The following is a 21,654-nucleotide window of genomic DNA, read 5'->3' as shown; positions in this document are numbered from 1 at the left end:
CGGTAAAGACTGGGCCAGGCGCAGGGCCTCACTCCTGTAATTCCAGCACACTGGAGGCCGAGGCGGGCTGATCACGAGGTGAGAAGATGCAGATCATCTTGGCTAACACGGTGAAACCCCGTCTCTACTAAAAATACAAAAAATTAGCCAGGCGTGGTGGCGCGTTGGTGTACTCCCAGCTACTCAAAAGGTGGAGGCAGAAGACTCGCTTGAACCTGGGAGGCAGACGTTACAGTAAACCGAGATCGTGCATTCCACTCCAGCCTGGGCGACAGAGTGAGACTCCGTCTCAAAAAAAAAAAAAAAAAAAAAAAAAAAAAAAAAAAAAAAAGCTGTCTCTCAGATGTTGCTTTTCTTACAACTGAATGTTTTAAAAAATGGCCGTCAAAAAATAATATTTTAAAAAGATTTTATCAACATTTATGGAAAAACTAATTGACTTCATTCACTGTAAATGTATGGTTTGCTTAAATGGTAGACAATATGACAATTCACAGTAAGATTTAGTTGTAAAGGGTGATTGTAAATCAGAATAATACTTTATTTTTTGGATATTTTAAAACTATTATCCTATCTCTGCCTAATATATGATCTTGTTTGCTAAATAAAAGGCATGGGGAATTTTTATTAACCTATGTGTGTGTTCAAATATAATGTTTTTATCATTGAAGAGGAAATTGGAAATTGCTAAGCATAAGCAGCTTATGTTAGATGGAGTCATGACCCAGAAACTAATGTGAGAAAAAAAGCCAGGTATATCAGCAGCTTTCTCTAGCATGAAAAGAGGCTGCTTGTCAAATATCCCCAGAGGATTTTTAAACGTCCTTTCCCTCATCCTTTCAGGGCTACTGTAAACTGCTTTAGCACTTCACTGGACTCATACAAGGTTTTCTTTTTGGATTTATTTGCCAATCCAAAGCCTGCTCTATTTTGGAAGGTAAATGTATTGGAGAGAATAAAATATCTATAATATTAAAGACAGTTCCAAATAAGTGCAAATAAACATGCAAGCTCTGCCCTAGTAAATTTCACCACGTTCTACACAGAATAAGGATTATTTCATACTTGATCCACTGTATTGGTACTGGTTTTTGAAATAGATTCTAAAAATATATGTTTTCTCAAATATAATGCAAGCATTTACCATGAAATATGCTTATTTAGATATTAGTTATTAAGACCTTAGACATTATGATGCTGATTTCGTTGAATCAAAGTCATAAGGGAAAGATCTCTGAAACAAAAATTCCACTTAAAACCTATCAGGCTATTTCATACACCTAGGTATTTCTCCAAACATGCTGACATAAGGAAAAACTCAGGCATTTTATAAAATAAAAATTAACAAATTTTCCACTTCTCACAAAACCGTCTACTACTCTAGGCAGTCACATTTAAGTAAGAGAAAAAAAGAAAGGAAAACAGATACATATGTATAATAAAATCTCAACAACCAATCCAGTAAAAATTTAGCTCGTTTTATGAAAGATAGTTGCAGAAAATCACCAGATGCCTGTTACTGTGCTAGAAAATAAACCGCTTCTGTGGGATAGTTACTACCATCAAACCTCTTAGGAAGTTTAGTCACCAGTTCTCCCAGGTAGAGGAAAAGTCCATTCAGAACCAAACAAGCAGCAAGACTACCCTTGTTGGATGACCCACTTATTTTCTTAGATGTAGATATACTCCCCTTCAGGTCATAAATCGGTGGAGCCTGTACATAAATACAAACTTTTTATTATTTTGCTCTGAATTAAGATTTTTTTAGTTAACAGAATTGACGTTGCTATAATTAAGATTTAAGTTGACATTTTATTTTCACTGTATTTAACATTTATATAGTGTTAATTTGGGTACACTTAAGACATTGTTCTAAGTACTTTACCAATACTTGATATCACCAATAATGCATACAAGAAAATAGGAAAAGAAGTGTTATACTTAATTGACTTCCTCAAGGTCACACAGCAACTGGCAGAGCCAGAACTCAATCCAGGAATTCTTTCTTTGGAGTTCATGTTCTTTACTAACACACTATGCTGGATATTGTTATCTAATTTTATTTTTCAAATTCGTAACAAAAGTAAAAATCACTTTAAAAGAACTCAGTACCTGATTCATAATTTCTCTTTCCACTCCTTCTCCTGCCATTATCTCATATGATTCTGTGATGTCTGCTGTTAACCCATAAAGAACAACAGCCTTATGCCCAGTATGTTGACTCTTTATCTGCAGTAATACATAGGGTTAAAGAAAAGGCCCCTGGAGCTGTGCTCGTTGAGTCTGTATCCTAGTTCTGCCACTTACAAACCATGTAACTTTATGTAAAAGTTGCTTATTCTCTCCGGGACTCCATTCGGGTTGTTGAGAGGATTCAGTGAGTTAAAATTCATGAAGAGCACTTAGAAATAAGCACATAAATATTGCTATTATGATTACTTGCTCTTCTCAGTACAAATGCCCACTTCATAAGACTGTTGAAAGTTTTAGCTCAGACTTTCTTAGAAGCATTCAGCTCATTGCCAGGCACCAAGTAGTAGTTTTATAAATGGATGGGAGTTTCTTTTCTCCAAAATTCAGGCCCTCTTTCTCTCTTGCTGTCTAACTGGGCTCCTTCTTTCCCAAATTTTGAAGCAATTATGCAAAAAAGTTATATTTCAAAATGTAGGTCTGATTTACACTATGTCACATACAGAATAAAATTTTAAGTTTTAGAAACCAACGTCCTGTGAAATTTGGCACTAACCTCCTTTTCTTGCTTCATGTCTTTACTCTTCTTCATTCAGATACACAGTGTTCCTGTCACACCAGAGAAGTCACTTATCCAAACAAACTTGATACCTCTGTGCTGGTAATCTTACCTCCATTTCTACTTGAATATTTTGTTGAGTTACTACTTTCAGCATTGGCCCCATTCAAAAGTTTTCTATAAGTTCTCTTCAGTTCTCTCAAGACAGTTTATTATTTCTTCATCTGTACCCTAAAAGCACACCACTTAAAATCTTTCAATAGTTTCAATCACCTCCTATTATATTTTGTAATTAGTTGTATACCAATTTGAGTCAGGAGTAAATGCCATGTATACCCTCTCCACTAAGAATAATGCCTATAATGTAAAAAATTATCAATAAATATTTGTCATATACACAAAATATAGATTGAACACTTAATGATTCCTCAAGGACAATTTGAAAAAGGTAGCTATGTCAGAAATACAGAATGAAAACAAAAACAACATTTACTTTGGAAAATTGGTTGGCATTCAACTGCTAAAACAAATTTGGAAAAAAGTAATATAAAGCAGATACTCAGTTGATGGGAGCAAGCTGGAAAATGCTATTGCCAAACCATATTTGAAAGTAATCAACTTCTCTAAACTGGTCATAAGTCTGGAGCGTGATTGGGCTAACAAAAAAGAAAAGACCAGTGTTATTTTTACTGAATTGAAAACAGAGTGTAGGGAAATTTGTATTTTTTCCACAGAGAACCGAGTGACTTTATTCCCTCCATTAAAGTCAATTTCATGCTGAATCCTTAGTATCTGATACTTTAGATATTTACTGATCCCTTCGATTGCCATGGAGCTTATACAGCCCATGTTTCATCCCTACCTTGCTCTGCTTTCTACTAACCTGAATTGTAGTGTCAATGGACATCAGTGTAATAGCTTCCTCTATACTAAATTCATATTTCACAGAGCTATATGGCTTTAAAGACTTAAAAAAAAAAAAAACTAAAGATAGAATTTCATTTAATTAGGAAGCGTGGTCAATCTGTAAAACTTTTAAGAATCTATCCTAAATATATATGCACCCAATACAGGAGCAGCCAGATTCATAAAGCAAGTCCTTAGAGACTTACAAAGAGACTTAGACTCCCATACAATAATAATGGGAGACTTCAACACTCCACTGTCAACATTAGACAGATCAACGAGACAGAAAGTTAACAAGGATATCCAGGAATTGAACTCATCTCTGCAGCAAGCAGACCTAATAGACATCTATAGAACTCTCCACCCCAAATCAACAGAATATACATTCTTCTCAGCACCACATCGTACTTACTCCAAAATCGACCACGTAATTGGAAGTAAAGCACTCCTCAGCAAATGTACAAGAACAGAAATTATAACAAACTGTCTCTCAGACCACAGTGCAATCAAACTAGAACTCAGGACTAAGAAACTCAATCAAAACCGCTCAACTACATGGAAACTGAACAACGTGCTCCTGAATGACTACTGGGTACATAACAAAATGAAGGCAGAAATAAAGATGTTCTTTGAAACCAATGAGAACAAAGATAGAACATACCAGAATCTCTGGGACACATTTAAAGCAGTGTGTAGAGGGAAATTTATAGCACTAAATGCCCACAAGAGAAAGCAGGAAAGATCTAAAATTGACACTCTAACATTGCAATTAAAAGGACTAGAGAAGCAAGAGCAAACACATTCGAAAGCTAGCAGAAGGCAAGAAATAACTAAGATCAGAGCAGAACTGAAGGAGATAGAGACACAAAAAACCCTCGAAAAAATCAATGAATCCAGGAATTGGTTTTTTGAAAAGATCAACAAAATTGACAGACCACTAGCAAGACTAATAAAGAAGAAAAGAGAGAAGAATCAAATCGACGCAATTAAAAATGATAAAGGGGATATCACCACCATCCCCAGAGAAATACAAACTACCATCAGAGAATACTATAAACATCTCTATGCAAATAAACTGGAAAATCTAGAAGAAATGGATAATTTCCTGGACACTTACACTCTTCCAAGACTAAACCAGGAAGAAGTTGAATCCCTGAATAGACCAATAGCAGGCTCTGAAATTGAGGCAATAATTAATAGCCTACCAACCAAAAAAAGTCCAGGACCAGATGGATTCACAGCTGAATTCTACCAGAGGTACAAGGAGGAGTTGGTACCATTCCTTCTGAAACTATTCCAATCAATAGAAAAAGAGGGAATCCTCCCTAACTCATTTTATGAGGCCAACATCATCCTGATACCAAAGCCTGGCAGAGACACAACAAAAAAAGAGAATTTTAGACCAATATCCCTGATGAACATCGATGCAAAAATCCTCAATAAAATACTGGCAAACCGGATTCAGCAACACATCAAAAAGCTTATCCACCATGATCAAGTGGGCTTCATCCCTGGGATGCAAGGCTGGTTCAACATTCGCAAATCAATAAACATAATCCAGCATATAAACAGAACCAAAGACAAGAACCACATGATTATCTCAATAGATGCAGAAAAGGCTTTTGACAAAATTCAACAGCCCTTCATGCTAAAAACGCTCAATAAATTCGGTATTGATGGAATGTACCTCAAAATAATAAGAGCTATTTATGACAAACCCACAGCCAATATCATACTGAATGGGCAAAAACTGGAAAAATTCCCTTTGAAAACTGGCACAAGACAGGGATGCCCTCTCTCACCACTCCTATTCAACATAGTGTTGGAAGTTCTGGCTAGGGCAATTAGGCAAGAGAAAGAAATCAAGGGTATTCAGTTATGAAAAGAAGAAGTCAAACTGTCCCTGTTTGCAGATGACATGATTGTATATTTAGAAAACCCCATTGTCTCAGCCCAAAATCTCCTTAAGCTGATAAGCAACTTCAGCAAAGTCTCAGGATACAAAATTAATGTGCAAAAATCACAAGCATTCTTATACACCAGTAACAGACAAACAGAGAGCCAAATCAGGAATGAACTTCCATTCACAATTGCTTCAAAGAGAATAAAATACCTAGGAATCCAACTTACGAGGGATGTAAAGCACCTCTTCAAGGAGAACTACAAACCACTGCTCAGTGAAATAAAAGAGGACACAAACAAATGGAAGAACATACCATGCTCATGGATAGGAAGAATCAATATCATGAAAATGGCCATACTGCCCAAGGTAATTTATAGATTCAATGCCATCCCCATGAAGCTACCAATGAGTTTCTTCACAGAATTGGAAAAAAACTGCTTTGAAGTTCATATGGAACCAAAAAAGAGCCCGCATCTCCAAGACAATCCTAAGTCAAAAGAACAAAGCTGGAGGCATCACGCTACCTGACTTCAAACTATACTACAAGGCTACAGTAACCAAAACAGCATGCTACTGGTACCAAAACAGAGATATAGACCAATGGAACAGAACAGAGTCCTCAGAAATAATACCACACATCTACAGCCATCTGATCTTTGACAAACCTGCGAGAAACAAGAAATGGGGAAAGGATTCCCTATTTAATAAATGGTGCTGGGAAAATTGGCTAGCCATAAGTAGAAAGCTGAAACTGGATCCTTTCCTTACTCCTTATACGAAAATTAATTCAAGATGGATTAGAGACTTAAATGTTAGACCTAATACCATAAAAATCCTAGAGGAAAACCTAGGTAATACCATTCAGGACATAGGCATGGGCAAAGACTTCATGTCTAAAACACCAAAAGCAACGGCAGCAAAAGCCAAAATTGACAAATGGGATCTCATTAAACTAAAGAGCTTCTGCACAGCAAAAGAAACTACCATCAGAGTGAACAGGCAACCTACAGAATGGGAGAAAATGTTTGCAATCTACTCATCTGACAAAGGGCTAATATCCAGAACCTACAAAGAACTCCAACAAATTTACAAGAAAAAAACAAACAACCCCATCAAAAAGTGGGCAAAGGATATGAACAGACATTTCTCAAAAGAAGACATTCATACAGCCAACAGACACATGAAAAAATGCTCATCATCACTGGCCATCAGAGAAATGCAAATCAAAACCACAATGAGATACCATCTCACACCAGTTAGAATGGCGATCATTAAAAAGTCAGGAAACAACAGGTGCTGGAGAGGATGTGGAGAAATAGGAACACTTTTACACTGTTGGTGGGATTGTAAACTAGTTCAACCATTATGGAAAACAGTATGGCGATTCCTCAAGGATCTAGAACTAGATGTACCATACGACCCAGCCATCCCATTACTGGGTATATACCCAAAGGATTATAAATTATGCTGCTATAAAGACACATGCACACATATGTTTATTGCAGCACTATTCACAATAGCAAAGACTTGGAATCAACCCAAATGTCCATCAGTGACAGATTGGATTAAGAAAATGTGGCACATATACACCATGGAATACTATGCAGCCATCAAAAAGGATGAGTTTGTGTCCTTTGTAGAGACATGGATGCAGCTGGAAACCATCATTCTTAGCAAACTATCACAAGAACAGAAAACCAAACACCGCATGTTCTCACTCATAGGTGGGAACTGAACAATGAGATCACTTGGACTCAGAAAGGGGAACATCACACACGGGGGCCTATCATGGGGAGGGGGTCGGGGGGAGGGATTGCATTGGGAGTTATACCTGATGTAAATGACGAGTTGATGGGTGCAGCACAGCAACATGGCACAAGTATACATATGTAACAAACCTGCACGTTATGCACATGTACCCTACAACTTAAAGTATAATAATAATAAATAAATTAAAAAAAAAAGAATCTATCATATGTCAACTGTTATAGGATATAGAAATGTCATAAGGGAAAACAATCTCTACTCACATGGAGCTCATGATGCAGAAAGAAAAGCAAATAAATAAGTGTGGGTGAGATAAATGTAGGCTAACACAGCATGCTGTTTTATGTGCGTAACTAAAGCTCACAGCGTACTTTAGGGATCGGAAAGGTATCACTCAGAAAATAATATTTAAGTCTAGTCTTAAAAAACAAGTTGCCATTAACTGAGCAAATAGAGAGAGTAGAAAAAAGGGAGATTTGGATGAGAGACTGGTCCAGGTAGTGGGAATAATGTGTGTGTAGACTGAGATGGAAGAACGAAGAGGGATTGTAGAAAGAACCAAGAGAAGGCCATCATTTTTGCAGAGGAGACTGTGAAAGAAAGAATAGGACACATAAGGCTGAAGATAATGGCAAGATAATTTGAAGTCTTCTAGTTGATCAGGATTTTGGAATTGACCCTAGGAGCTCAACCTTCCCTCCTCCTTTAAGGAATGCAATTTCCCTCTGCTATGAATGGCATTCCCTCTACCTTTACACTGTATCTCATCTCCTCTAGCATACCAAGACTTTGTTTCTGTAATCACACACTCTCTCTTACCTAAATCATTATTTTTCCTACTGTCTCATTTTCATAAAAATATAAATGCACTCTAAGAGATCACATTGTAAAAAATAAAAATTAATTCCCCACAGGATCATTTTCTCTGCCTATTTCCCTGTAGCCTTTATAGAAAATCTTATCCCAACATGTATCTATACTCACTTCCTACACTTTCTCAACAATCCATTTCACTTCAACATAATTTTATCAGGATTTTGTCCCTATGCTTGCCTGAAACTACTATGGCAAAGTAATCACTGATCTCCATACAGCATCCTGCAGCTGATTCCATAGCATGCAATGAGCTTGTGTCTCATTCTTTCAATCTTGAGACGGATTACATCATTCCATTTATATCAGAGAATCAGCCTACTTTGGGACTGTCAGTTCAAAATGTCATATGGACTATCTTCTGCAGTCATTAAACTACTAGGTGATTAGTAGTTGAGAAAGTTCCAACATGTACTAGTGTTCGCAGCAGAGTCATTTTTTTCTTCGCTTAATAGAAGAGTTTCACAGAGAGTGCAACATGCTTGCCCTATCCCACATCTCTTTGCCCAAGTACACTAGAAATATACAGATAAGAAAATTTGGGGAAGAAAAAATCCTACTAATGCACTTGGAGAACAATTTTCATCATATGGTCAAACCCATACTAGATGGAACTCACTAATGACGTACAACATTCTTTCTGTAGGGTAGCCAGGCCCTGCTATGTTACCTTGGAAAAAAGGCACCCTGCAAAATAAATTATGAAAGGCTAAAAATATTAGAGAGGAAATTGAAAACAAAATTGTAAATAAAAATAAAGATGTTATATTTTACACTCAGGAAGGAAAGAAAGGTGGATCAGCTTAAAGACATTCAACTGTGTTTTACTTAATAGCAAAACTTAATATATATTATAGTATAATTGACCATTTCTCTGATAATACATGTAGGATTATATAATAAGATATGTATTTTATATGTGAAAGAATAATTACATTTCAGAAAATTAGCCTTATTTTCAAAACATACAATTTTTGTCATCCTTATAAAGGAAAATAATTAGAAAAGCTGCCATTATTAGAACCACTTCCTAATTACAATTTTGCGTAGCTTATATCTCAAAATCATTAAAGAAAAATGTAGATGATAAAATGCTACATAAGAGGTCTGCCATATCCACTTACTAAATTTTTCACCAATATTCATAGGTAAGGGTTGCCAAATTTTATTATAAGCCTTGGGTATATAGTACCAATATGAATAAAAATTTCTTGCTAAAAATGTGCAGATAGGATAAATAGAGGGTTTATGATTGATGTTCTCCATCTATTACATAATTCTGTGGCTATAATGTAATGTTGCAAACCTATTATTACCTAAAAAGTAATAGATTTTTCTATTCACATTTTCTTCCAATTTTTTGTCATATGTACTCACATTAAGAATATTTTGTGTATATTTGCTTGTCATGACCATGGATATCAATAAGATAATACAACTTGAATATATCATTTTATTTCTATACTGTCCTCTTCTTTATACTATCTTCATAATTGAATAGTTGAAATGGTTATCATAACATTGACATTTCAACATGCTGAAGGCATAACATCTAACTATCAATACATCTAGACATATAGTGTATTTCTCCTAAGGAAAAACCACACCCATGCAAGCTCTGGTGCTAACAGTGCCCTTTTAGGACTAATTTAGAGAAAAAATAATGAATATCTTCTTAAGGTATAGGAATAAGAGTATGGGTAATAGATTAAGCAATGGAAAATGAAATATGAATATGTATGTTGTATCTATCGAACATATTGATGACATATTAGCAATTAATTTTTCAAATATCTATCACTTTTAAAAGTGTCATGCTTTGTTACAAAAGGTTCTTCAACTTTATTAGATCTTTAACATTTTCTATTTATTTACTGTCCTATCTACTGGAGTGGATTTTTCTCTCTTTATCTTTGGAACTTAGTATTATGGAAATTAAATTAAAAAACATTTATAGCATAAAATGACAGTTTTGAACAAGCATCATGAGCTGTATATTAAAATAAGCAAAAAAAAAAATTCTCCTCAATTAAGTCAGTATACAAAATAAAATGTTCGATTGTTTTCTAGTAATTGATTATAATGGGAAAAGAGGGAAAAGAGGCTTTATTATGAATTTTTAAGTTTAGAACACATGGAGGATAATATGATACTTTGGAATTTCTAGCTGAACCATAACCTTTAGGTGTTTGTCTTTGTTTATTCTTGGCAAAATGCAATCCTAGTTTTAAGATAAAAAGGCTGTAATGGGCTATTAAAAATATCCTTGAACTTCAAAGAGTTCTTTGAGTGAGCATTTTCACAATTAAAATAGAAATGAATGAAACCATGTGGGTTTTGTAATATTTCCTTTAAGTTACACATACATTTAAAAATTCAGGAAAATGTACATGGAAAATTAACTTAAGTATTTTATACAACTCCATATTAGTAGTCAATAATACCATAACATGTCTATACTTAGCTTAAAATTTGAGTATATCATAAGCAAAAAACACTTAACAGGCAGTAGATCAGAAAAGAAAACTAACTTTACGATAATATTAATCTTCAAAGTCACATAAAATTATTCATTGATTTTCTGACTATATATGACTATAAAGTATAAAGTTCTACTGTTATATCAAGTCTCTGCTTTCTGAGGGTTTATAATAATTTACAGACATTGTTAGATGACTTTATTGCCCTAAAAAATAAAATTAATAGATAATAAAATATTTCGGAGATGCACAGTGTACCACAGAATCATTAAGCATTGCAAGAGTATGTATATGGCTGAAGGAGAACAATCTCAAAATCTCTGATGAGAGGGCGGGACACGGTTGAGGAAATTGAGAGCTCTTTTATATCACATCTGGAAGTGAAATCAAAACTCATGTGAGACAATTTTCAAATGATGAGAAGTAGTGGCTTGGCAAGCTAAAGTTTGGCAAGACATTCTAAATACCTGGTAATGCTAATCAAATCAACTCAGTGCACATTTATTGAGTCTCAGCTATTGCACTGCGCGACTAGCAAATATTCCCTATGATGGTAAATACTGAGAACTCCATTTTCAAGAGGCTTCTTATGAAGCATTCAACCTTGGAGAGGAAGCAAAAATTAATCGTATTTTTTTTAGTTAAATTATTCTAGGTTCTCTGAATTGAGATGAGATACACAAAATATCAAGGAGAAGAATAAAAAATATCAAAAACATGTTTTTTTTTTTTCTAAATTGTGATGCCAGAATGAATTTCATGCTTCTGTGACTTCATGTATCAACTAAAATGTATCAACTAAAAAGAATTTTTTTTCTTTTTAAAAGTAAAAAATGGTTATATAAACTAAAAACCTCCTATAAACTACAACATGTGTTAAGTGTCTTAGTCATCTCAGACTGCTACTTAAAAGGCATAGAATGGATGGCTTAAACAACAGACAATTATTTCTCACACTTTTGGAAGTTGGGAAATCCAAGATCAAGGTTCCAGCTTATTTAATTCCTAGTGAGGGTCCTCTTCCTGGTTTGCAGAAGTCCTCCTTCTTGCTGTCTCCTCACATGACTAAGAGAGATATCATTTTTCTTAAGGACACTAATCCCATTTGTGCAAGCTTTACCTTCATGTCCTAATTACCTCTCCAAGGTTCCACGTCTAAATACTATCGCACTGGGAATTAGGTTCAACATATGAGTTTTAAGAGGACATAAACATTCAGTGCATATCATTAGAAAAGGGGAAGAAACTATTATAGAGAAATCCACTGATTTTTAAGTAAATATTTAATGATTCATTTTAATACATATATATAATATTCATATCACCTTAGTTAATGACCTAAATTTCACATTAGAAAAATAATGTGGTTGGGGATGGGGAGGAGTGTGAGCTGAAAAAGAAGAATAAAAAGGTTAGACTAATTTAGCAGATATAAAAATATATTAGAATGCCTAAATAATCAAAACTATGCCAACAGACATGTGAATAAATAGAGCAATGTAAGCCACTGGAAACTCCAGAAATAGGCTAAGGTGATTGTAGTTATAATTGAATCTTGAATAACTGATACTGGGAAACCATGCAGCCAACTGTAAAAAGAATAAACTTAGATCCAAAATGTTCTTCATGTTACATATATACATATACACACACACATATATAATCATATATATTCACATATATAATCATATATTCATATATATAATCATATATATTCTCATATATATATATATATATATATATATATAGCACAAATAAAGCTGTTTTAAACGATTCCTGATTTTTTTGATACTCTCTTTCCCATACTCCCATGGGTCATGAGACATGGTTCTGTTGTTGCTTGTCTATCATTACCCATAATGTTTTTTTCAGGGCCTTTTTCTACCTTGAGGAAATGGAAATGACTTGGCAGGGAATGCTCCGTGACTACTAATGAGTCCTTTCCTCCTTAGCACTAAAAGAAAGTTATTTGGGAAAGGAAGCTGACTTACTCTAAGCAATTTTGCCAGAAAATGATACTCATTTGAGCAGCTTTCCATACTGAGATGCATGTACCATTCAAGTGCATTAGTGCTAATGATTAGAAAGAGCTAAATATTGTTATACTCATTAGCAGTATTACCAGTCCTTATGATAGAAATACCGCAATTACACACGTCTCTGCACAAATTTACTTAAAAATGATTTGTCAGGTAAATAAAAGGGGTTTCTTTATAGTTATTCTATGAACTACTGGAACCATAAAGATTTACTTACAAAGAAGTTTAGAGTCCAAAAATAGTATATATCATATTTTCCTAATGTTTCTAATTGGAGTAGATGAGTGATTTAAAAAAAAAGAAAGAAGCAAAACACCTGTTGGCATTGAGGAAGCCTATTGTTCTTGTCAGTTAAATGAAACAAAGCTTTATTCTATTAAGGTGCCCTGCTAGTCCTGAACACAATACTGCTTTGTATACGGAGGTGAAAAAAAGAACATAAGAACACACATTCCTTAACGATATCTGAAGGGAGCTGGTGTTTCAGAATGAGTTAAAAGATTTGGTTAAATGCTTGTGAATACCAGTAGTAGTTTAAAATTAGATGTAAAAATGTCTGTGATATTTATCTTTTAAAAGGTAGGCACACTTGAAATAAAAGACAATAAATCACATTACAATAATACACTGAAATACAGCTAGTTACATCTTAGTCTGCCTCTTAAAATGACAGAGAGCATTTGGGATAAAATTAAATAGAACACAGAACATAAACATTGATGACCTTTAGATAAAGGAGAAATAATTGAAATAGGATGTATTATTCCTTATTATTGCTAAGAATAGGACGAAAGGGAATGTTTTCATGTTTAAACAAAGAGGAACATAAGTAAAAATAAATGTGATTAACTGTAGTCACTATGTTGTACAACAGATCACTTGAACTTACTCCTGTTGCCTCATTAAAATTTTGTATCCTTTGACCAGTATCTCCCCAAGACGCCCTGCACCTGGGCTTCGGTAACCACCATTCTACTCTCTGCTTCTATGAGTTCAACTTTTCGATATTCCACTTATAAGTGAGATCATGTGATATTTGTCTATCTGTGCCTGACTTCTTTCATTTAACATGATGTCCTCTGGGTTCACCCATAATGTCACAACTGACAGGATTTCCTTCCACCACAAAATAAATATATGAGTTAATGAATATGTTAATTAACTAGATATAGTCATTCCATGAGTATATACACACACTTTAACCCATCATGTTTTACCTGGTAAATATATAAATTTTTTATGTAAACATTGTTAAATTTAAAAAAAGAATGGAAAGAGTTTTGGAAAACCAACTTTGACTTTTTCCTCCATTGGGATTTTAAAGCCAGCATATGTTTACATGGGTGAAAAGTTTATCTGGGCAGGCATGCAGCCACAGAGAAAGGACATGACATAGGCTCATCATGAATATGGACAGGGCTTCACAAAATGAGAGTAGCTGGGAATGAAGCAAGCAGCTTATTTGAAGGATATTCAAACAAATGTTTCTGGAATTCTGTACCTTTACATTCAACTCTTTTTGGAAGCTTATCTTTTTTTTTTTTTTTTTTTTTTTGAGACGGAGTCTCACGCTGTTGCCCAGGCTGGAGTGCAGTGGCGCGATCTCGGCTCACTGCAAGCTCCGCCTCCCGGGTTCCCGCCATTCTCCCGCCTCAGCCTCCTGAGTAGCTGGGACTACAGGCGCCCGCCACCGCGCCCGGCTAATTTTTTGTATTTTTAGTAGAGACGGGGTTTCACTGTGGTCTCGATCTCCTGACCTTGTGATCCGCCCGCCTCGGCCTCCCAAAGTGCTGGGATTACAGGCTTGAGCCACCGCGCCCGGCCGCTTTTTGGAAGCTTATCTAAGTGAGCCATAATAAAGTCCAAGAGGCAGAAACAAGTTGAAACTCACAGAAGGCAAAAGAATATGGTGAGTGGGAAGGTTATGGTTAAGTGGAATATCAGCAAAATTACTTTAATATCTCATCAAAACATCCGTGAGAGGAAAGCAGCCTCAAACAGAGAAACATGTAATCTGTGCTTGCACATGAGCATTAATGGATAAAATGATAGTCCAATCAGAAATTTAATGAGGAAATGATATATACACATATATATACATGTGTGTGTGTGTTTGTGTATATGTACATGTATGTATTTATGTGTGTATGTGTAGATATCTGTGCATTATCACTGTCAAATCAGTGTTAGGTCCATAGTATGCATGCAATACAGATTAGACATGTATAAGACATATATCTTACAGGTCTTATAATTCAGACATATGCAAGACATATGTAGCAGGAAGCATTGAGATTTTCCCCATCCCCCAAGAAGTACACACTCTTTCAAGAGCCATGTAAGAAGAAATGCCTTGTCTAAATTGGACTCATGGCTGAGCCATTTTTTCCTTCCTAGGATAGAAAAGCAAAAATAAGGAGAGGATGAAAGGGGAAAGAAAGGGATGTTGGTAGAGGAAGACTAAAGAAAAATCCTTGGGGACAGGAATAGAAGGAGAACAAGATGAATGTCACCTGCTTTAGAAAATAAAAGCTGTAATGAGTAAGACATGTTCAAGAATTTTTTCAGGAAGTTTTGCTTTGTGACATGTGATGAAATATGGGGGCCACCACCCCCAGTATTACCAAGAATTATTCCAAGGAATCTACATTATTCTTATATGTTATTCCGACCCCCCCCCCCACCAAGATATGACCATGCATTGCTCAGATAATCTCAGCTCTCTCTTCCTGTGCCCTAGTCATTTTCCTCCTCCTTTCGTAACATGTCTGTCAACCTCAGATGACTCCTGGAAACAACGTGTAATTTCAGTTTCCTTAAGTCATAGAAAATCAACCAAACTTGCTATACATATTTATTCCTGTTCCAGCTGAAGAAGCAATATACATCTTACACTGCTTAAAATACTTAAGAAAAAGGAGATAAATCATTATAAACAATAGAGTAAAACATTTTGAATAGCTAACTTAGAATTTAATGTTTAACCAAATGTTTGTTAGTCACTAAATTCTATATTACATAATCATGTACTTCTGGAAAATAAAATCCTAAATACTTTTGGGGATTTCTTCTTCTTATTATTATTATTATATTATTTATTTATTTATTTATTTATTTATTTATTTATTTATTTTTGAGATGGAGTCTCACTCTATTGCCCAGGCTGGAGTGCAGTAGTGCCATCTCAGCTCTCTGCAACCTTTGCCTCCCAGGTTCAAGTGATTCTCCTGCCTCAGCCTCCCGAGTAGCTGGGATTACAGGCACCAGTCACCACACCAGGCTAATTTTTGTATTTTTTGTAGAGGTGGATTTTCACCAGGCTGGTCAGGCTGGTCCCTATCTCCTGACCTCAGGCGATCCACCCACCTCAGCCTCCCAAAGTGCAGGGATTACAGGTGTGAGCCACTGCTCCTGGCAGAGGTTTTATAATTTCTTAGCTGCCATTTCTGAAAGTAGAATGGTTGCAATTTCATCTAGATTTTATAAGGTTTGGGAGAAATTTATAATAACATAGTAAGTACAAAAATAAATTTATATAAGAAAAATGATATTTACATAGATGTACTAGCAAAATAATGAAACCAGTAAGTCTTTAGATCTCCTAAATTTAAAATTTTATAGTGTTTATTAGATACTGGTTTAGATATAATTTCTCAATTTCAGTAGCATCTGAATGTTTTCATTGAAAATGAGAATAAACATATACTTCTATATATAAGCAAAAAATTAGAGTTATTTACAGTCCAGTAAGTTAATAATCTCAGTCAGCTCTTTGATTTGAATTGATTCAGTCATTGTTAATAGAAATCTTTACCTATGTTTCTCTTTGTAAATTCCATTAATGTATTTGTTATGTACAAATTCCTTAGCAATCCACTACTTGTTCATATGACTTCATTTGGAGAAAAAATACTCTGGTATTACCTTAGAGTATAGACTTGAAAACCTAAAAACACATTGTGTTTGGTAGGTAGTAGTAATAAGGGAGTAATAATTGTGTAGGAATTGCATAGACTCATAGATGGATTCAATTTTCACAAGTCAATAACTGATCACTGAATAACTTAGGAGATACCAGTAGCATGATTCTATTCTGAATGATCACAATTTTTAAGAGTCCAAATCCCAAAGAGGTGCTGACATCTGAAACAAATAAAATCAACAAACATATAAAAGAGACTCACCTCAGTATCATCATTGTTCATTGAGAAGTGATTTTCTTGAATTCTGCATTCTTTCAGTAAACTATATCAACATTTGTTATACTCACAAATTTCATGTGATTAAATATTAAAACCATATGTACATAAACCACACAAGTAAGGAGTATCATTGCTAAAGCTAAGCAAAACACATCTACAGAAAATAGAGATGTTTACTCCCTGCAGTCTTTCTCTATCCTTATACTTCTCTATATTTCTACTATTAACCTGTGAAAAAGTTATAATAATTACTTGAAGTTGCGCCATTTCTTACATTTGATCTACTTTCTGATAAATTTGTGTAGCAGTTAGAGTGCTTACAGCTACGAATAACAGACTAGACAGCTAAAAGTGGCTGAAAGTTACAGACATACCATCTCATGTAATACAAAATCGAAATGTAAGGCATTTTTAACTTGTCCCAGTATGGTCCAACATGGTTGCTACAGTCCTACCGTCAAAAGCCTCTTATGGAGTGGGAAATATTCTCCTTCTGTGTTCTTCCTTTCTGTTAGAAAAAATAAAAGTAAAAAACTAAAATAAAATAAAAGGGAGTCTCAGCTACTCAGCTATCCTGTTAGGTTCTATTTGTACCAGTTTCCGTGCTCATGTGTTAGCTGCAGTGTTTTCTGGGAAAGAAAGTAGCTGATACTTTCATCTATTACAGTGTGAGATAGTCTCTGATAGAAAAAAAAAAAAATTGATAGGAATAAAATCGCAGGGTTGGAAGACCAGCTAGGTACAAGAGTGCCTATTTCCTCAGAGCCTCACCAACATTGTGGATTGTCAAACTTTGAAATTTTCCATTTCTGATAGATGAAAAATGGTACCACAATATGGTTTTAATTTGCAGGAATATTTTTGTAATAAAGAGGTTGAACAAACATATTATTTCACTGATCTTCAAATAAGAGAATATTTCTCTAATTTTCATTGCTTTTATATGAAAGCTAGTATATAATAACCTCTAATTTTTACTAATGTGATTGAATAGGTGATACATCTATGTATTTGAATATGTAAAATATATAGGTAGGTATGTAGTAAAATTTTCACATGAGAAACTTTTCCATTTAGTATCTAAAACATTTATTCAGACTTTTTACATAGCTTCATACTGTTACATTTTATTGATATGCCATATTCTATTTCATTGGGCCTTCATTAATGGATATGGAATTGCTCCCTGTTATATGCTATTCTAAACAATGCTGTATTATAAAGCACCAAACATATTCATTTCACACTCATGCAAATAAACTTCTAGAATGAAATGCTAGGTCAAATTATTATACATTTGTAATTTTAATCGTTCAAGGTGTTTGTAAAGTCCTATTACACTTCCACCAGAAATATCTGAGAACACCTATCTCCCCATAGATTCATTAACAAAATGTGTTGCTAAATATTGGCATTAGAATTTAATTTATAAAATAAGGCTGGGTGAATTTTCATAAGTTATTTTCCATGATTAGTATCTGGCTGTGTTTTGAGAAGTGGGGGTTGAATGTCTTTATTCTTATTGATTTTCAGGAGCTTTCATGCTAATTCCTATTGACTTTTAGGTGCTCCTGGAATACCTTAAGGAGATTGGTCCTTTCATGTGCTACACATTGCAAATGCTTTTTCTCAGTGTTTTGTATCTTTGTATCAAATATAATAGTATATTTGCAACAATTATAATTTTTACATAGTAAAATTAAATAATCTATTTTTGCATTATGGCCTTATTTATGGTGCTTTTTGCTATTCATGTTGCTTCTTATGTAAAAAAAATTAAAAGCTGGACTTAATTTACTATTGATTCCCCATTCTATCTGAAAGCAAAAAGATAATCCCTTTAGCCTAACTCAGTTAAACTAGGATATCTTGATCAATTCGGGCATTTTCTTCCTCAAATTTCTATCTTTAAGTCTAACTTCTAGGAGGCTAACACACTGCCCATCTTTGTGGGCATATCTTTGAATGGCATTTAGTAGAAAGCACACCCATGCACAGTGACTTACCCCTGTGATCCCAGCACCTTGGGAGGCCAAAGCAAAAGGATTGGTTGAGGCCAAGAGTTAAAGACCAGCTTGAGAAACATATTAAGACCCCGTCTCTCCAAAATAAATAAATAAATATGTAATTAGCCAAGTGTAGTGGTACATGCCTGTAATCCTAGCTACTCAGGAGGCTGAGATGGGAGGATCGCTTGTGTCCAGGCGATAGAGGCTGCAGTGAGCTATGACTCTGCCACTGCACTCCAGCTTGAGTGACAGACCAGGACTTCGTTTCAAAAAAAAAAAAAAAAAAAAAAAAAAGGAAAACACAATTTTCCACCTGTTCTTTGCTACCTGTCTACATTTAGATATGCTGAATCATCCAAATTTCTCTGGTATCTGGTCACTGGGCCATGTAGTTCTCTTGCATCTTCTTCCTTAGATCTACTAGTTTACTTTTAGCTGTTCTTCTTGTTGATGGTTTAAGTTTATATGTAATTATACTTGATTAATATTTTCTATTAGGGTAATTAATTTTGGTTCATAAACAAGCCTTTCCATTTTAATGATTATATATTTTTCATCTTATCTTCCAGCCTTATGATGATTTCATTTTTTAAGCAGAGTTAATTTTGAATTTATATCATGAGACACTGGAAATTCCTTCAGGTGGTCTTGAACCAATCCAGTTCTCTCTCTTCTCTCCTGTTCTCAAGAATAATTGTAGAATGTTCTGGAACTACAACATACTAAGATAGAACCTCAATGGAATACCTCATGCTCTGTTCCAGCCTCCCTCTAGAAAAGGATTTATTACAAGGCTTTTCCCCCATGGTTCATGTGACACCAGTGCATAAAGCTCAGGATCGACTGCCTTTTGGGATCTCTCAGCTGCAGTTCGTGTGGAGACCATGAAGGTAAGATTCCATCCCCCTTGGGCAGCTTTTCTGGGTCTTGGGGGAGTTCAGTTGGCAATGAGTCATAAGTTTCTGTTGCCCCTTCCTTACTCTCTGTAAGCAATGAATCTGCTCATGTAGTTTGTGGTGTGTGTAGGTATTCTATCTCATTAAACTCAGACAAATTGGTAACTAGTGCACAGTGAACCTGCTCTAAATGAAGTATGAGGAGTCATTCACACTTACATTGCCTCATTATATATATGTATATTTCACTGGTGTTTAGATTTCCCTGACCCTGCTACATGCTTCCTCATTATTCTATAGATGTATTCCAGCTGAGGATTGAAAATAATTGTTGTCATGTGAGCCTTCCATTTATTCATCCACAAAAAGCATTCCATCCTGAAAAGTTTTAAAATTATAACATTTTTAATTTATTAATTATAATTACGTTTATTAATATTGCTTTTTATTAATTATAATTATTACTTTTTAAATTATAACATTCACAGCCACAGAATTATATTTTATATCCTCTTTGAAGCCACCTAAAAAACTTTGTTGAATAATATTCTGACACTGGACTTAGAAAATGTAAGTCTCTTATTGCCTGCCTTCCTTCCTGCCTGTCTCTTTCTCCTTCTTCTTCTACATCTCTTTCTTTCCTTTTGCCTTCCTTTCTTTTTTCTTCCCTCCCATGAAATATCTATTGCTCAATAACACATGTTTCTAATTTGGTTATATGAGAGCATGCAACTCATTAGCATGCTATATACTATAACTAAATTAAATACATATTTAATTAAATAAACATTATTGAGCACCTATAATGTGCAAGGCATTTAGCACTTTTAAGCTACACTTGACATACCCTTGTGTAAGACAAAAGTCTTGAAATTTTGAAATCCAGAGACAGAAACACCTGAAATCAAGAATGAAAGGCAGCCAAAGCACACTACCCATCAGCAAAAAATAAATAAATAAATAAATTTTGATTATACAGACCTTCAGCTTTCCATGGCTTCCACTTGGTTCAGTATCCTGGACCCTTACTTTGAATATCTGTGTGCCTGTAGTTATATAATAATATCTGACTCATTTTGATCATTTGACTTCCATCATTGACCCATATATATGATGTGGCACTTGTCCCAGCCCCTCCTGATTTTGCTACTTGATATTAGCCACCAGATTCACCTTACACCTGTGTTCATTTGCTCTTAAGATTCTGTTTCTACCGCTATGACATTCTGTCTGCCCTTACAGCTCTTCCCTCAGGCCCTGGTTAAGAATTAACATCTAATTTGGAACTTCCCACTCCACATTTTCAGAACAGTCTTGGTAAGTGGTTTCCTATTGTTTCCAGTGCTGAAACTACGGACGATTCTCTAGTATTGGGTTGATTTTGAAGATGTGGGATCTCTACATTTTAAAACTAAGCTCACAGAGTTCACAATGTTCTATCTTAGTATTAATAGAAACAATGAAACTTTTTTAAAAATCTAAAAAGAATGAAAAAGTTGATGCTTTACCTGAATTTCACCTCCTGGCAATTCAACCTACTCTTGCAAACACAGTGTATAACTCCCATCACATTCTTCTTGCTTACAGCAAGAGTTAATTTTTTAAATCTCTCTTAGCTTAGGAACTGAAGTATCTTTGTTTGAATACTTTAAGTAGGGTCATAATGTTATCCTTCTTGCTGATCTGTTCTTAAGCTGTTATCTTCTTTTCTTTACCAATTCAATCACCTCCCTATGGAAACTCCCTTTTTTCCAAAACTGAAGATACCCACATTTATTCCAGAAACACATTGTTATCTTTGTTTCTATTCAAGACAGATAGTTTTGCCCA

General features: G+C 34.8%; 1 long non-coding RNA gene across 1 annotated transcript; it reads left to right on the top strand.

Annotated features, from left to right (window-relative positions):
* Positions 1-26: 26 nt before the first annotated feature.
* Positions 27-21,249, top strand: LOC105475415 (uncharacterized). Its single transcript, XR_983332.2, has 4 exons — positions 27-78; positions 2,787-2,851; positions 19,693-19,818; positions 21,067-21,249. It is a non-coding gene; the product is annotated as an uncharacterized lncRNA (long non-coding RNA).
* Positions 21,250-21,654: the final 405 nt, after the last annotated feature.

Source organism: Macaca nemestrina, chromosome 4, assembly GCF_043159975.1.
Source record: "Macaca nemestrina isolate mMacNem1 chromosome 4, mMacNem.hap1, whole genome shotgun sequence".
In the NCBI taxonomy this organism is placed as follows: domain Eukaryota; kingdom Metazoa; phylum Chordata; class Mammalia; order Primates; family Cercopithecidae; genus Macaca; species Macaca nemestrina.
The sequence above is the reverse complement of the archived record's forward strand: the minus strand, read 5'-3'. Positions and strand labels throughout refer to the sequence as shown.